The sequence below is a fragment of the Stegostoma tigrinum genome, unplaced genomic scaffold, assembly GCF_030684315.1.
Source record: "Stegostoma tigrinum isolate sSteTig4 unplaced genomic scaffold, sSteTig4.hap1 scaffold_80, whole genome shotgun sequence".
Classification (NCBI taxonomy): domain Eukaryota; kingdom Metazoa; phylum Chordata; class Chondrichthyes; order Orectolobiformes; family Stegostomatidae; genus Stegostoma; species Stegostoma tigrinum.
The window spans coordinates 1,106,979-1,124,097 of record NW_026728747.1 but is presented as its reverse complement, the minus strand read 5'-3'; the positions used below and the strand labels follow the sequence as shown (position 1 = coordinate 1,124,097).

Genomic DNA, 17,119 nt, shown 5'->3' with positions numbered 1-17,119 from the left:
TCCCACCCCCCTGCCATACTAGTTTAAACCCTCTCGAACTACTCGAGCAAACCTTCCACCCAGGACATTGGTCCCCTTCCAGTTCAGATGCAACCCGTCCTTCTTGTACAGGTCCCACCTTCCCCAGAAGGCATCCCAATTATCAACATATCTGAAGCCCTCCCTCCTACACCAGCTGCGAAGCCACGTGTTCAGCTGCGCCCGCTCCCTGTTCCTCACCTCGCTATCTCGTGGCACCGGTAGTAAACCAGAGAACACTACTCTGTTCGTCCTGCTCTGCAGCTTCCATCCTAACTCCCTGAAATCACTTTTTATATCCTCAAACCTATTTCTGGCTATATCATTTGTGCCAATATGTAACACGATTTCTGGCTGTTCGCCCTCCCCTTTTAGAACTTTATACACCCGATCGGAGACGTCCCGGACCCTGGCACCAGGGAGGCAACATACCTTCCGGGAATCCCGATCTTGCCCACAAAATCTCCTGTCGATTCCCCTAACTATCGAGTCCCCTACCACGAGTACTTTTCTATTCTGCCCCCTTCCCTTCTTTGTCACAGTGTCAGGCTCAGTGCCAGAGAACTGACTACTATGGCTTTCCTCTGGTAGGTCATCCCCCCCAGCAGTATCCAAAATGGTATACTTATTGCTGAGGGGAATGCCCACAGGGGATCTCTGCACTGTCTGTCTGTCCCCTTTCCTCCCCCTAACTGTAACCCATCTATCCTCGTCCTGAGCCTTAGGAGTGACCAACTCCCGGTAACTCCTCTCAATTACCCCCTCTGCCTCCCGAATGATCCGTAGTTCATCCAGCTCCAGCTCCATTTCCCTAACACGCCTTGCTGATATATATGGTCACTGCTTTCCTTCCCGGCTGCCCCTCTGGTCCTCGTCACTTCCTCTGCTGCTCCCGCTCCTTCTCTGAAAGAGGAAAAACACCGCTGCCCGCTACCGGTAAGTAATTTTAAAAATAAACTGCTTTACCTTAGCTGCAGTCTTCCGGGTCCATCTTGCCTCTGCTGCTGCTCGCACTCATAATGGCCGTTGGCGTCGAAGGGTGAGTATTTATACTCACTGCTTTCCTTCCCGGCTGCCCCTCTGGTCCTCGTCACTTCCTCTGCTGCTCCCGCTCCTTCTCTGAAAGAGGAAAAACACCGCTGCCCGCTACCGGTAAGTAATTTTAAAAATAAACTGCTTTACCTTAGCTGCAGTCTTCCGGGTCCGTCTTGCCTCCGCTGCTGCTCGCACTCAAAAAAAAACTACACTGACTTTTGAAAGATCATAGCCAAAGCCTCTGCTATTTCCTCAGCCACCTTGTTCAGAACTCTAGGATATAGCCCATTGGGGCCAGGAGATTTATCAATTTTTAGACCTTTTAGCTCTTTTAGCACTTGCTCTTTTGTAATTCCTACCATCCTCAGCTCTGCCCCCTGGCTCTCCCTAATTGTTGGCATATTACTCATGTCTTCCACTGTGAAGACTGACGCAAAGTACTTATTAAGTTCTTCAGCTACTTCCTTATCTCCCACCACTTGCCTTCCAGCATCAATTTGGAGTGGCCCAGTGTCTACTTTTGCCTCACGTTTGTTTCTTATGTATTGAAAGAAGCCGTTACTATGATTTCTGATATGACTAGCTAGCCTACCTTGATATTTGATCCTCTCCTTCCTTATTGCTTGTCTGTCTCCTCTGCACCTATCTTCCCCTCTATCCATCTTCAATCTGCCTTCCCCTCTCCCTATTTCTTTCAGAGCCCTCTCCTCCTCCCTCTTTTCTGATGAAGGGTCGAGGCCCGAAACGTCAGCTTTTGTGCTCCTGAGATACTGCTTGGCCTGCTGTGTTCATCCAGCTCCACACTTTGTAATCTTGGATTCTCCAGCATCTGCAGTTCCCATTATCTCTGATGCCAATTGTTTTTATTTTGTGGACAGCTGCTATCAATAGCAAACCAAACAAAAGCTTCATTTGTCATTGTCAAAATTGGTAATAGCCCACGAGCTGCAGAGTGAACAAAAAAAAGTTACCCATTTGCTTGTGACTCTCAGATGGATTTCTTTCCGATTTATTTATTCTTTAATGAGACATAGCTGTTGCTGATTGTCCAGCACAAATTGACTTCTTGAACAGCTTCATGTTGCTGTACACAGACCCACAATGCTGTTCCAAAAGAGATTACTAATATTGACTCAGGAACAATCATTCATTTCCAAATAAGTTTGAGAGTAGCTTGGAGGTGATTTTTACTGGGATTAGTGCTACCATGTCTGATGTCCTTGACCTTGAAGATGAGTTTTCTAAGTCTGGAAAGGCGGGTGTAAGAATAGTTGGAAAAAAATGTGGCAGTGCATCTTGTATATGGACACATTATTGTGTCTTGGAGTTGGTTGTGGAGAGAATGGATACGGTGCCAATCAAGGGGCTGCTTTGGTCTAGACTCAAGATCGTTTCCAGTGTTGTTGGATCTGCACCATCATTGGCACACTTCTGACTTGAGAATTGGAGGGCGGCTGCAGGCTTCGGAGTCAGGAGTTTCTACATCAAATCGCAGAGTCGTTTTGCTTTGTTCCTTTGTCTGTTAGTCTGTGGTCCCAAGTGATATCTAAAACCAAGCTCTTGTGAGCTTGTTATTCTAAACTTAAAATTTATGTTGAATATCAGATGGAATTTGTTTTATTGACTCCATTCTGCAATCATGTCGATCTGAAAATGTTAACTGCATTAATTAATACTAAGCAGAAACAGACTTTGTAGTAAATGGTTTGACGATTTTCTGTGTCTGGAACATCCCTCTTCCTTCTCGAACGAAGATCGTACCAACCTATGGTGCCAAACTGCGGGTCAAACGGACGGGGCTCATAATCTTTAAATTCCTCATCAAAATTAGTGTAATCGTATGGTTCTGTGCAATAAAAGAGAAAGAATAAACAGGTTCCCACAATTTTGCTGATGTTTATGAACAGAATGCACAAATTCAAAAGTTTGCGCTGGCATGTCTGCTTCCTCCAGCCTGTTTAAACTGTTCCATTCAATGTGAAATTTGTGATAAGTTTTAGCACACAGGTCTGTTTCATCTGTGCCACCGCCTTCAGAGTGTATTCAATTCTAATAGACATACATGCTTTCCCCCTTTTCCAGTAATACATTTCTTGAAGAGTTCAATGATATTTGGATTTTAAATCTTATCCTCATATTCTTTAGATTCTCAATCATCACTGAATCTGATGTCACCGCCATTCCATCCAGTGTCAAACAGGAGTCAACTGGCATATCCAAATTTTAATTTGAGTTTAGTGCTACACAAATATATTACTTTTTTAAAAATTATATTCAAGTCAACATTAACATTTCATTCCCTGACACCGGGTGAACTTACTTTTAAACTCCAATTTTCCTTCAGTATTAACAGAGAGGTGAGCCTTTTTGCAAGCGCCGAAAGTCTCCACCAGTTTATGCTAAAGCTTGAGGAACTGTAAGTTTCACAAATATGTTCCTATTAAACACTAATTCCTATTGAAGCAGTATTCAGCTACACTTGTTTAACTAGACAGCAGAAATGGTCAAGATTTTAAAAGCGATTAAGTACTTTGAAGAGGAGTCACTCTTTGAATTAAATTCCATGTTGGTGTGTGTGAGTCCATAGGTTCCTCACTCTCAATGAACTATTCAAACTGACATGCAATTACTGAAACACACAGACAAAAAAAACATGAACGGTCACTAGGATTTTGAGAGTGATTTGGAACTTGTATTCAATACCTTCTGGGGTAAATCTGTTCCAATCTGGATAGTACTCATTTATCACCATCCCACCTACCTTCCCCAGCACCTCCTCCCTCTCCACACTATTTGTTTCTGAGCTCCCGTCCACCCTCCATTTTGGAGGAAGGGTCCTGACCCAAAACATCAACTTTCTTGAGCCTCTGATGCTGCCTGCTTTCCCCCAGCTCCACAATGTGTTATCTCAGACACCAACTTTGGCAGTTCTTACTATCTGGATAACTCATTCTCACCTTGTAACAAGTGATTTATCGTCATTTTCTTTTCAGATTACACATGTACATGTATATACATAAATATACATGTGACACCTTTATGCCTGAACCACGAACCGAGAGGATTTTTAAAATAGTCTCTTCATATCTGCATGCAAGAGAAATCAAGGTCATAATTTTCATTTTAGGAATCACTTAAACACTCAAAGTACTCACAGTCAGTGTCCCATTTCCTTGACCAGTCAATTTGATGAGAATATTTCGTCCAAGAGGAAACCGTAACAGTAATTATATTTTATCATCAAACTCTTCATTGCATCACTAATATTTCCTCGTCTGTTTGAAATGTAAGACAATGAAATAATCATGGACAGATTGGCCAACAATGTAATTTAATGTGTGTTATGGCAACTGAAAATCACAACCATTGAAGAGTGTTCTTTAAAATGCTGTTATCATACAACAGAGTACTTTTTGAGATGCAGTGATGAATATAATTCCTGAGATGCAAATAATATATGCTTAATTAATTCCAGAGAATAACTTTACAATTAAAAAGAAGCTAAGAATCTCTTTACATCGTGATGCTTGTCAGATTGCCACTAGTCAATGGAAATCGTTCAGAACGATTATTTATTGCCAGATGAAAAGGAAGCGTACACATTTCATTTTTACATCTCATCCAAGAGACAAAAACAAACACCTTTACGAATTCATTGTCAAACAACAAGACTCACTCAACAAGTCATTTGGCCCATTGAATTTCCTCCACCATTCGGTGAGATCATGGTTGATCTCATTACATTTATTATTATACAACATTTCCACCAAGCCCTCCTGAAAGCTAATACATTCCAATCCAAGTAACATCCTGGTAAATCTCTGTTTCTGTTCCATGCCTTGTCTTTCCAAATATTTTTGAGTCATCTAAAAATTTAGCCACAGCACATTCACCTCTTCCTCCAAGTCATTAATAAACAAGCTCAAGACCTGTGGTTCCTTCAGCGCTGCCCCATTTCTTACTCACAAGCCAACCCTGGCATCTCTGTCCATTTGTCTGTTCTTTCTATAGGACATGTATCATTGGATATTTAGTTCCCAACACTTATCCCCTTACAACCACATGTCTGTGATACCCAGAACAATACATCTGTCAATTTCCATCTGCACCACAAACTCATTCACTTTGTTTTATACACTCCCTACAATTAAATAAAAGACCTTCAGTCTGGCATTTACGGCCACCCTTCTTATCTGCTGCACCTGAAATGAGACTCCTGACTATTTCCATACTTTTTGTCCTATTACTTGCTCTGGAAACTTTGCTGAGCACTTACTAGCTTCTAACTTTTTCCATAATTTTCCATGCAACTGGACTCACCCGCTCCACACTTTTCACTTTGATGCCCTACCCCAGACCTAGCTATGTCTTTTGCCAGGATATTTGTCCCAATATGATTCTCATCAAGCCTATGCCACCGGAACAACTCCCTCCTTCCCCATACCAATGCCAATGTCCCATGAATTCAAACACATTTCTGCCATGCCATCATTTGAACAATGCATTTACATCTTCAGTTTTGTTCACACCGTGCCAAATTGCTCAGATAAGAATCCCGAGATTATTACCTTTTGGTTCTGCCTTCTCACTCAGCACCTCAGTGCTCGTAATCCCTCAGCAGAACCTCTTTCCTCTTTCTTCCATATCAATGGTACCTGTGTCCACCACGATAGCTGGATTTCTACACCTCCCACTTCAAATTCCTTGGTAGCCAAGACGGAATATCCTAAACCTGGGCGCCAGGCAGGCAACACTACTTTCGAGACTCTCGATCCTAGTCACAACCAACAATGTTCATTCTCCTAACTATACTACCTCTGATTATAACTACATTTCACTTTTTATCCCCTCTTGAATGTCCCCCTGTACCACCGTGCTATAGTCAGTTTACTCATCTTCCATATACCCTGACCTCTCATCCACACAGGAAGAAAGAATCTCAAACCTGTTCGATAAGATCAAAGGCCAAGGTTCCTTCTGCACGACATCCTGGATCCTTCCACCTGCCCTGTTCTTAGTCACAGTCTCACGTCCCTGGCCACTGACCGAGCTTCAGGTAGTTAATCTAAGGTGTGTGACTGCCTCCGGAAACAGAGCATTCCCTGGTAACTCTCCCCCGCATGATTTGTTGATTGGTCGAAACTGAGATTCCAGTTCATCAACCCTGAGCTGGAGTATGGTGTCTGACCACTCCCCCGTCATGTAGGTTTAAATCATCATTGGCCCGGCATCTCCATTTCAATTACTTATATCTTAATTTGATTTCAAAACATTAGTTTGTAGCCTGTATATATTTCTCCGATTTACTTTCAATCTGAAAGTTACCGATAATAGATTCTTAAACCAGTAGCTATCACCAACCAATGAACCGGGTTCACCTTCTGGGTCCCCGCTTCTGGCTTCAATTTGCCCTGTCTCAAAAAAAAAGCTTACCAACTATCAGGCAAAAAAAGCAAGCAAATAGCACCTCTTACCCTCTGCACTGACTTACCACATGGCCACCAAATTCCCCAAAATATCTATTCACTTGGTGCATTTCACTGTAGATGTGATCTCTCCTTCCTGGCCATGCAAAGCATACTGATCCATAGCAATATACTACCTTCAAAACCTCAGCTCTTAGCTTATTACTTTTGAGTACATTCTCAAATGCTTGCTCAAAGTCCAAATACAACACATTTACTGGTTTTCCTCTACTAATTCTGGTTGGGACTTCCTCCAAAAACCCAAACAAATTAGCCAGACATAATTTCTCTTTCGTCAGGCTATGGTGATTCTGTTTGATTAGATTCTGATTTTCCAAATGTCCTGCTATTATTTTCTTCACAGTTGATTGCCACATATTTCCAACAATTTGCCTTTCTCCTTTTTAAATAGGGATGTCACATCGGCAGTTTTCCAGCCCTCAGATGCTTCTTGAGAATCGAAACCTTTTTCAGAAATTACAATCAATGCATACACCAACTCTGAAGCTCCTTTGTTTGGAATCATAGAAAGTAAACCATCAGGGCAAAGAGTCTAATCTGCTTTCACTCCATTAGATTGTCTACTACTACTTCTGTAATGGTAGTGATGGTGTGGTAGTGATGTATTTAATTCATTACTAAAGAATACAGGGATAAGGGGATCCTTGAAGTAGCTTCCACTGTGAAAACTACCCTTTTCTCATTATTGTTGTTTCTTGATTTGAAAATTAAACTGGCCATCTCAGCCTAGCATATAATTGATGGCATTACCTCGAAAACCTTCTCTGCTAAAGTGTTGAATAGATTGCTACCACCTGAAAGAAGTAATTCTTCCCCTGAATTAACAGGCAACCAATATGAAAATGTGGCCTCTGTGGTCATAAAATATTTCACAAATGGGAGCATTCTCTACGGATATACACTATCAAGCCTCTTAAGAATCTTAAATGCTGAAAAAATAAGATTTCTTTCAATCTTATAAATCCCATCCGCCCAACATTCCTAAGCATGGCAATCCCCTCCTCCATTTCCAAAATCAACCCAGGGAACATTAGGTGTACGGCCTCCGCAGCAGGGACCCTGTGGCCGGACACCAGTTATAAGTTACCATCCTGCTGCCCCTTCTCTACTTCTGTTTGCGATGCAGTCCTCTGTCCATCCTAATATACTACCCTTGAACTCATGGGCTGCTTTCTTTTGAGTCACCTTATGAGTTGTAATTTATCAAATGCTTTTTTGAAATCTAAACGTACTACATCAACTGGTGGACCTTCATCAGTCATGTTTGTTTCCATCTCAAAGCACTGTAGCAGGACCGCGGGGGCACATCGCCGCGAGCGGCTCAGGACCAGTGAATTCAAATATGAAATTACACGAAAGACAGCATTGAATTTAAAGCATCAAGAGAAAAGGGATTTGGAATCGAGCATTAGTTTGTGGGGATGGAGCAGCGCTTGGAACATTGAGTTCAATTCTGGTTGCTTCATTATAGGAAGGATGTGGAAGCTTTAGAGAGGGTGTAGAGGAGATTTAGCAGGATGCTGCATGGAATGGACGGCAGGTCTTATGATGAAACATTGAGGGGGCGAGGACTTTTTCCATTGGAGCAAAGAAGAATGAGAGGTGACTTGATAGAGGTATGCAAGATGATGAGAGGCATAGCTGGAGTGGATAGTCAGATTTTGTTTCCCAGGGCAGAAATGACTATTACGAGGGGGAGAAATTTTAAGGTGACTGGAGGAAGGAATAGGGGAGATGTCAGAGGTAGGTTCTTTACACAGAGAGTGGCAGGTGTGTGGAATGCGCTGCTAGCAGTGGTAGTGCAGTCAGATACATTTCAAGACTTTTAAACAACTCTTGGATCGGCACATGAAGGATAGTAAAATGAAGGGTATGCAGGGTAGTTTGATCTGAGTGGGATAATAGGTCGGCACAACATCGTGGGCCGAAGGGCCTGTACTGTTCTTTGTTCTCTGTTCAGCCAAAGGTTCTTTCCTTTTAAGGAGAGGGTAATTGATTGTAGTTTTTAAAAGACAGAACTGGAGGACAGAGAAAGATATCAAGGAAGGTTGCACGTTAGTGACAGTATCAACAAGTCCACAGCAGATGCACTCTGAGTAACTACACTGTTTTGAAGGCGAGAGGACCAATGATATCAGTTAAGCCCCTCTTGTTCTTGTATTGTGTACTTCTGATATCGGCGCAAATGGACAACCTCACTCTCCTGCTCAGCTGCAGAGCGAATAATGCTGCAATATTTGTCAACTCCCAAATGGGCATTGATACATTAGTAAATCTCACATCAATAAACTTACATCTCAAGGTTCTCACCTTCTAGGACTGTTTGTAGTGGTAAATAACCCAAGCGAGGATGTTTGGCAAAGTATTTCTTTGATCTGAAGTTATTTTTCAGCACCTTGGTGAAATCACGCACATCTTCACCTGATGTTGTCTAAAAATGTAAAATAAATCAAATTTAGTTAAGAATTAATAATGAACCAATCTACTCAACTCACTCTATAATCCATGCTATTCCTGCTAAATGTCTTTGAGGATGTAAAATTGAAGAGTCTGCAACTCTGAGGGATAAAGTCGGCTATCTTTCTGTAAGATTATGATCAAGGTTAGATATGTCTGAATGTGAGTTTCGGACAATTAAGCTTGAGTTTCATAGAGTCATACAGCATGAAAACAGATCCTTTGGTCCAACCAGCCTTTGCTGATCACAATCCCAAACTGAACTAGTTCCACCTGCCTGTGCTTGGCCCATATCTCTCCAAACATTTCTATCATCTTTCTATCTTCTGGGTACATCACCTCAGCAGATTTCTCCATCTTGTGGCCAAATACTGAAACTATCCAATTAAATAATTTCAAATGATACACAGATCCAGGATTCACATTAGTGGCCTTTCTGGTTGAATTCCTAATTATTTTAACAATAGTGCATTTCGTTGTCCAATTATGCCATGTAATCCAGTGATCCAAAATTCATCTCATTGGGTTTAATTTGTTTGTTTTTTTGTCTTGTGTCAAAGATGAGATCAATACATTGGTGAGAAATTATCTTGGTTTGGAGATTCAAAGTCACTATAGTCCCAGATGAGACCACAGGTCTGCTCTCACAGTCGAGAGATATAACTGGAGGTGGTTTAAATTGAAGGTTACCGCACCTCAGATGAGGAGAGAGGTTGAGAAGAAGATTCCTTCATTAACTTCAGACAGTGTCGGATCCCAGGCTGTTGGTATCACTCTGAATTACAAACCAGCCAACTGGCTCCCAGGCAAAATAGGCAATCAGTTTGGGTAGAGATAAGGAACAGCAAAGGAAAGAAGTCACAGCTGTGACAGTTTCAGATTCATAGATCCCCTGACAGAAGGTACAGTCCAGGATAGCATACAGTCGATAGACCAAGAAGTAATGGGATCTTGTAAGAAAGATGTTACCATAAACTGTGAATCCAATTGGCACAGATAGCCTGGAAGATTCTTTTTTATTCACGGGATGTGGATGTTGCTGGCTAAGCCCAATTACCCTGGAGAAGGTGGTGGTGAGCTGCCTTCTTGAATAACTGCAGTCCCTAGAGTAGTGCTGTTCAGAAAGAAGCTCCAGAATCTTAACTCAATGACTATTAATGAACAGCGATATAGTTCCGAGTCAGGATAGTGTGTGTGGCTTGGAGGGAAACTTGCATGGGGCACTAATTATACATTACTGATGATAGAACAGATGTTGAAGGTGGTGGGTGGGGTACCAATCCAACAGGCTGCTTTGTCCATATGGTTCAAGCTTCCTGAGTGTTGATGGAGCTGCACCAGTCCTGACCAGTGGATATTACATTCCTGACTTGGGCTTTATAGATGGTGGACAGGCTTTGTGTAGGTAGGGGGCTCATTATTCACTGCAGAATTCTTAACCTCTGACCTGCTCTTGTCGTCACAATAATTATAAGTTTGGTCCAATTCAGTTTCTGGAAACCTGATAAGCCTCAGCATATTGGCAGTAAAGGAGTGTAAGTCATGGGGCAATGGTTAGATTCTCCTTAATGGTGACGTTCATTGCCCGTAAGTTGCACAGCACAACTACCACTTGCTTCTCATCACTTATGTTCCGTGGACATGGACTACTTCAGCATCTGAGGAGCTATGAGTGGTGCTGAACATGGCACAATCAACTGAGAACATCCCCACGTATGGCATTCTGACGGAGGGATGGCATTTGGCATTTGATGAAACAGTTGAAGATGGTTGAGCTCAGGGCACAAATTTACGTAACCCCCGCAGTGATGCTTTGGAGTTGGGGCAACTGACTTCCAATAACCACAACCACTTGCTTTATGGTAAGGTTCCAGCCAGCAGAGGGTTTTTCACCTGATTCTTACTGACTGCAGCTTTGCGACGGCTCCTTGATGTCATATTTGGTTGAATGGCACCTTGATGTCAAGAGAAGTTATCTACCCCTCAGGATATATTCATAGAGTGCATTCGGAGTCTTAAAACTGTACCACTGGAACCAAGCAGGGATTAAGATATTTTAGACCTGGTAGTATGTTTTGAGATACAACTCATCAACCATAACATAGTACAGGATTCTCTGGATAAGAATGATCAGGATGTGGTAGAATTTTACATCAAGGATGAGGATGAGAATTTGGTCTGAAACTGTTTAATATCTTTAACTTTCATTGACGATAACTCAGGAGTATAAAGGCAGAGTTGAACTGGGAAAATAGTTTAAAAGGTAAGACCATAGAGAAGCAATGGCAGATGTTTCAGGGGATATTTCATAACTCTGAACAAAAATATTGTCAATTTAGAATGAAAGGATGTACAGCTAGAATGCACCATGGTGCCATCTGTTGCTATCTAACAAAGTTAAAGATAGTATAAATTGAAAGAAAGATTGGAAAATTGTGGAACTGAAACTATTTCAGATGTGAACAAAAGATGACCAAAGTAATAATGAGGGAGACATTAATATAAATCCAGTAAAGGCTTCCACAAGTGTATCAAAAGGAAAAGAGTAAATACAGTGAATTATGGCTCATGAGAGGTTGAGACTGGGGAATTGATGATGGGAAATGAAGGTCATGGCACAAGCTTTGAACCAATATTTTCTATCTGATTTCACAGTAGAAAACATACAAAAAAAAATCAATGGGCGAAAAGTAGGGAGCGAAAGGGAGAAGGAAATCCTCAAGAAAACATTGAGGAAAACTGAGAAGACTAAGTTAATAGGTTCCCTGGACCTGAAGAATTGGATTCCAGGTATGCAAAGAGTCCAACCCAACATCGTACCATCAGAGCTTTATTTCTTTTAAAAATACTCCATAAACGTCAACCCCTAATTACTAGCTCCCATATTTATACAGCCAACTCACAATCAATTCATCCTCAAATAATACAGACATAAAACCTGTTCCCTCACTTCATTAGTTGTCAGGCATCCCTTCAGACTAAATTAGATGATAACATGGAGGATTATAAGAGTTGACTGCAGACATTAGATTAGATTCGGTTCCCTACAGTGTGGAAACAGGTCCGTCGGACCAACAAGTCCACATCGCCCCTTGCAGCATCCCATCCCACCCCTATAACCAACACACACCCCTGAACACTACCGGCGATTTAGCATGGTCGATCCACCTAGCCTGCACATCTTTGGACTGTGGGAGGAAATTGGAGCACATGGAGGAAACCCATGCAGACACAGGGAGAATGTGCAAACTCCGCACAGACAGTTACCCGAGGCTGGAGTCGAACCCGGGCCCCTGGCGCTGTGAGGCTGCAGAGCTAACCACTGAGTCACCGTGCTGCCCAAATGGATGTATCAGCTGTAATCTTTTCTAGATTCTTAAAAGATCCCAGCAGAACGCAGCAAGAGGCATGTACATGAAGCACAAAAATTTAGCTTCTATGCACAGCATGTATTTTAGAAGGCACGTGAGGTGCAAATCTTTATTTCAAGGAGGGGAGGAGTGAAAATCTTTCCACACAAGACTGGTGACACCACTCAAGGAGCACAGCGTACAGTTTTGGTCTATTAAGCTAGGATATGCTTACAACAGCGTTCTCAGAAATCCCCTCCCTAATCGTATTGTATCTACCGAAAGCAAATGTACTTGTAGCAGTTCAAGAAGGCAGCTCACCACTACCTTCCTAAGGGCAACTAGGGACAGATAATAAATGCTGGCCGAGCCAGTGATGCCCACATCCACAACAGAGTTTTCAAAAAAACGTCCATATAAGTGACAGATAATGACCATCTCCGACAAGTGAGCATCTAACCGTCCCCCCTCAACATTACCTTTGCTGAAATCCCAGCCTCAATATTTTAGCAGTTACAACTGACTCTCTGCTCCACCATCCAATCTCCCGCTTTCTCCCCCTAACTCTTGATCCCCTTACTAACCAAGAGCCTATCCAACTCATATCTTCAACAGACTCAATGACTTGGCCTCCACAGCCTTCCGCAACAACGAATTCCACAGATTCACCATCCACCGGCTGAAGAAATTCCTCATCTCAGTTCTAAAGGGTTATCCATTCGACTCTGAGGGTGTGCCCGAAGATTTAAGTCTCTCCTACTCATGGAAACATCTTCCCCACATCCACGTCTCTCCAGGCCTCTCCACATTCTCCCCTCATCCTTCTAAACTCCATCGAGTACAGACCCAGAGTCCTGAACCACTCCTCGTAAGACAAGCTCGTCATACTCAGAATGATTCTTGCCAACTTCCTCTGGACTCCCTCCAATGTCAGCAGATGGAGGGACAAATAGTAGTGAGGAAGTGGGGAAGCTGCAGAAGGACTTGGACAGGCTAGGTGAGTGGGCAAAGAAGTGGCAGACTCCTTGTTTCGATATGGAGCCAAACATTGGTCACAATGTTCCAAATAGGGTCTGACCAGAGCCATATACAGCCTCAGCAGTACATTCCTGCACTTGTATTCTAGCCCTCTTGAAATGAATGCTAACATTGCATTTACATTCCTAACTGTCAAGTGAACCTGCATGTTAACCTGAAGAGGACTTTGAACAAGCTTACAGTTTTGGTCTATTAAGCCTATTAAGATATGCTTACAACAGCGGTTTTCAGAACGTTCATAATGTTAATTCCAGGGGTAAAAAAAGGGTTGTTTTGTGCAGATTGACCTGGACAATGTTCAGGCTCAGCTGATAACACGCTGGGTCAAAATCCAAAATTCCCTCCCTAGTGGCATTGTATCTATCTCGAGCAAATGTACTTGTAGCAGTTCAAGAAGGAAACTCACTACCACCTTCTCAAAGGCAACGAGGGACAGTTGTGCTTCAGACTTCAAATGCCCTTTCTCATTTAGAAAATAATCTATGCCTCCATTTTTCCTACCAAAGCACATAACCTCACAGTGTCCCACACAGTGTTCTGTCTGCCACTTCTTTGCCCACTCTCAGAGTCTATGCAAGTCCTTCTGCAACTTCCTCACTGCTATCTCTCCCTCCATCTGTCACTGTGCCAACTGTAAACTCAGCAAAAATGTCTCAGTTGCTTCATCCATATCATCAATGTATTACATGAACTGTTGTGGTACCAACATTGATCCCTGTGGGACTCTACTCGTCACCAGCTGCCATCCTGTAAAAGACCCCTTTATCTACACTCTCTGCCTTCTGCCAGTCAGCCAATGCTCTATCCATGGCAGTAACTTGCCCAAACACTATGGGCTCTCATCTTATTTGATACCTTCTCAACAGCATTCTGGAAATCCAAACAAATCCCATTCACTGGCTCCCTTTTGTCTAACTTGCCCACTTTCTACTCAAAGAATTCTAACAGATTTGTCAGGTATAACTTCCCCTCGATGAAGCTATGCTGAATCAGCCCGATTTTGTCATTTACTTCCAAGGTCTCTGCAATCTCAACCTTAAGAACGGACTCTAAAATCTTACCAATGATTGACGTCAGGCTAACTGACCTATAATTTCCCTTCTTGTCTCTCTCAATTCTTAAGCAGGGGTGTTGCCTTAGCCATTTTCCAAACCCCCAAGATCCTCCCTATCACCACTGATTCCTGAAAGATCACCACTAATGCCTCAACAATTTCTTCAGCTATCTCCTTCAGAAGTCTACAGTACAGTCCATCTGGTCCAGGGGTGATTGGTCCACCTTCAGACTTTTCTGCTTCCCCAGCACCTTTTCCTTAGTTACGGCTATTATATTCACCACTGCCCCTAACTCTCAAAGTTCTAGTATGCGATTGGTGTTTTCCACCATGAAGACTGATACAAAGTACCTGTTCAGTTCCTCTTCCATTTCTTCATTCCTCATACTGATTCTTCAGCCTCCTTTTCCAGTGATCTACTGTCTACTATTTAATGTTAGTTGCAATACTGGTCGAAGACCATATCACAGCTGTACTGAAGGAGGGCCCCATGGAGGGCTCAAGCATTGAGGCAATATGGGTAGAACTCAGAAATAGGAAGGATGCAGTAACAATGTTGGGGCTGTACTACAGGCCTCCCTACAGCGAGCGTGAGATAGAGGTACAAATATGTAAACAGATAATGGAAAGGTGTTGGAGAAACAGGGTGGTGGTGATGGGAGATTTTAATTATCCCAACATTGACTGGGATTCACTCAGAACTAGGGGGCAAGATGGAGCAGAATTTGTAAGGTGTGTCCAGGAGGGTTTTCTAGAGCAGTGTGTGCGTAGTCCAACTCGGCAAGGGGCCATACTGGACCTGGTGTTGGGGAATGAACCTGCCTGGTGGTTGAAATTACAGCAGGGGGCGACTTTGGAAATAGCGACCACAATTCCCTAAGTTTTACAATACTCATGGACAAGGATGGGAGTGGTCCTAAAGGAAGAGTTCTAAACTGGGGGAAGGCCAACTATACCAAGGTTCAGTAGCATCTGTGGAATTTAGATCGGGAGAAAATGTTTGAAGGTAAATCCACATTTGATATGTGGGAGGCTTTTAAAGAGCGGTTGATTAGTATGCAGGAGAGACATGTTCCTGTGAAAATGAGGAACAGAAAAGGCAAGATTCGGGAACCATGGACGACAGGTGAAATTGTGAGACTAGCCAAGAGGAAAAAGGAAGCATAGATTAGAGGCGACTTGAGAGAGATGAAGCTTTGGAAGAACACGGGGAATTTCGAGCGCATCTGAAACAAGGGATTAAGAGGGCGAAGAGAAGACATGAGATATTGCTGGCAAGCATGGTTAAGGAAAATCCCAAAGCCTTTTATTCATATATAAAGAGCAAGAGGGTAACTAGAGAAAGGATTGGCCCACTTAAGGACAAAGAAGGAAAGTTATGCACTGAGTCAGAGAAAATGGGTGACATTCTTAACGAATGCTTTGCATCGGTATTGATGAAGGGGAGGGACATGACAGATGGTGATGTGAGGGATAGACATTTGCTTACTCTAGGTCAAGTTGACACAAGGAAGGAGGAAGTGTTGGGTCTCCTAAAAGGCATTAAGTTGGGGATCTATCCCAGGTTATTGAGGGAAGCGAGACAGGAAGTAGCCGGGGCCTTAACAGATATCTTTGCAGCATCCTTAGACACGGGTGAGGTCCCGGAGGACTGGAGACTTGCTAATGTTGTCGCCTTGTTCAAGAAGGGTAGCAAAGATAATCCAGGTAATTATCGACCGGTGAGACTGACGTCAGTGGTTGGGAAGCGACTGGAGAAGGTACTGAGGGATAGGATCTATTCCCATTTGGAAGCACATCAGCTTATCAGTGATAGGCAACATGGTTTTGTGCAGGGAAGGTCATGTCTTACCAACTTTATAGAATTCTTTGACGACATGACAAAGTTGATTGAAAGGGAAAGGCTGGAGACGTCATTTACATGGACTTCAGTAAGGCGTTTGATAAGGTTCCCCATGGCAGGCTGATGGAGAAAGTCAAGTCGCATGGGGTCGAGGGTGTGCTCGCTCAACGGACACCAAAAAAAATGGGCTAGGCAACAGGAGACAGAGTAGTGGTAGAAAGTATTTTCTCAAATTGGACACCTGTGACCAGTGGTGTTCCACAAGGTTCTGTGCTGGGACCACTGTTGTTTGTGATATGCGTAAATGATTTGGAGGAAAGTGTAGGTCATCTGATCAGCAAGTTTGCAGATGACACTAAGATTGGTGGAGCAGCAGAAAGTGAGGGGGACTGTCAGAGATTACAGTAGAATATAAATAGACTCGAGAGTGTGGCAGATAAATGTCAGATGGAGTTCAATCCGGGCAAATGCGAGGTGATGCATTTTGGAAGATCTAATTCAAGGGTGAACTATGCAGTAAATGGTAAAGTCCTAGGGAAAATTGATGAACAGAGAGATCTGGGTGTTCAGGTCCATTGTTCCCTGAAGGTGGCAAGCCAGGTCATTAGGGTGGTCAAGAAGGCATACGGCATGCTTTCCTTCATCGGATGGGGTATTGAGGACAAGAGTTGGCAGGTCATGTACAGTTGTATGAGACTTTGGTTCAGCCACATTTAGAGTACTGTGTACATTACCAAAAGGACGTGGACGCTTTGGACAGGGTGCAGTGGAGGTTCACCAGGATGTTGCCTGGTATGGAGGGTGCTAGCTATGAAGAGAGGTTGAGTAGATTAGGATT

At 42.9% G+C, this 17,119-nt stretch overlaps 1 long non-coding RNA gene across 8 annotated transcripts in view; it reads right to left on the bottom strand.

The window, feature by feature from the left end:
* LOC132209278 (uncharacterized) overlaps positions 1 to 17,119 on the bottom strand; it is a 372,299-nt gene that overhangs the window by 53,417 nt on the left and 301,763 nt on the right. For 4 of the 8 annotated variants that reach the window (XR_009445357.1, XR_009445368.1, XR_009445370.1 and 1 more), the window contains exons 3-5: positions 8,850 to 8,970; positions 4,011 to 4,328; positions 985 to 3,467 (exon numbers count right to left, since the gene is read on the bottom strand). This is a non-coding gene — a long non-coding RNA (uncharacterized LOC132209278). The remainder of the gene's footprint in view (positions 1 to 984; positions 3,468 to 4,010; positions 4,329 to 8,849; positions 8,971 to 17,119) is intronic. The other 4 variants (XR_009445356.1, XR_009445362.1, XR_009445360.1 and 1 more) reach the window with 4 other exon arrangements.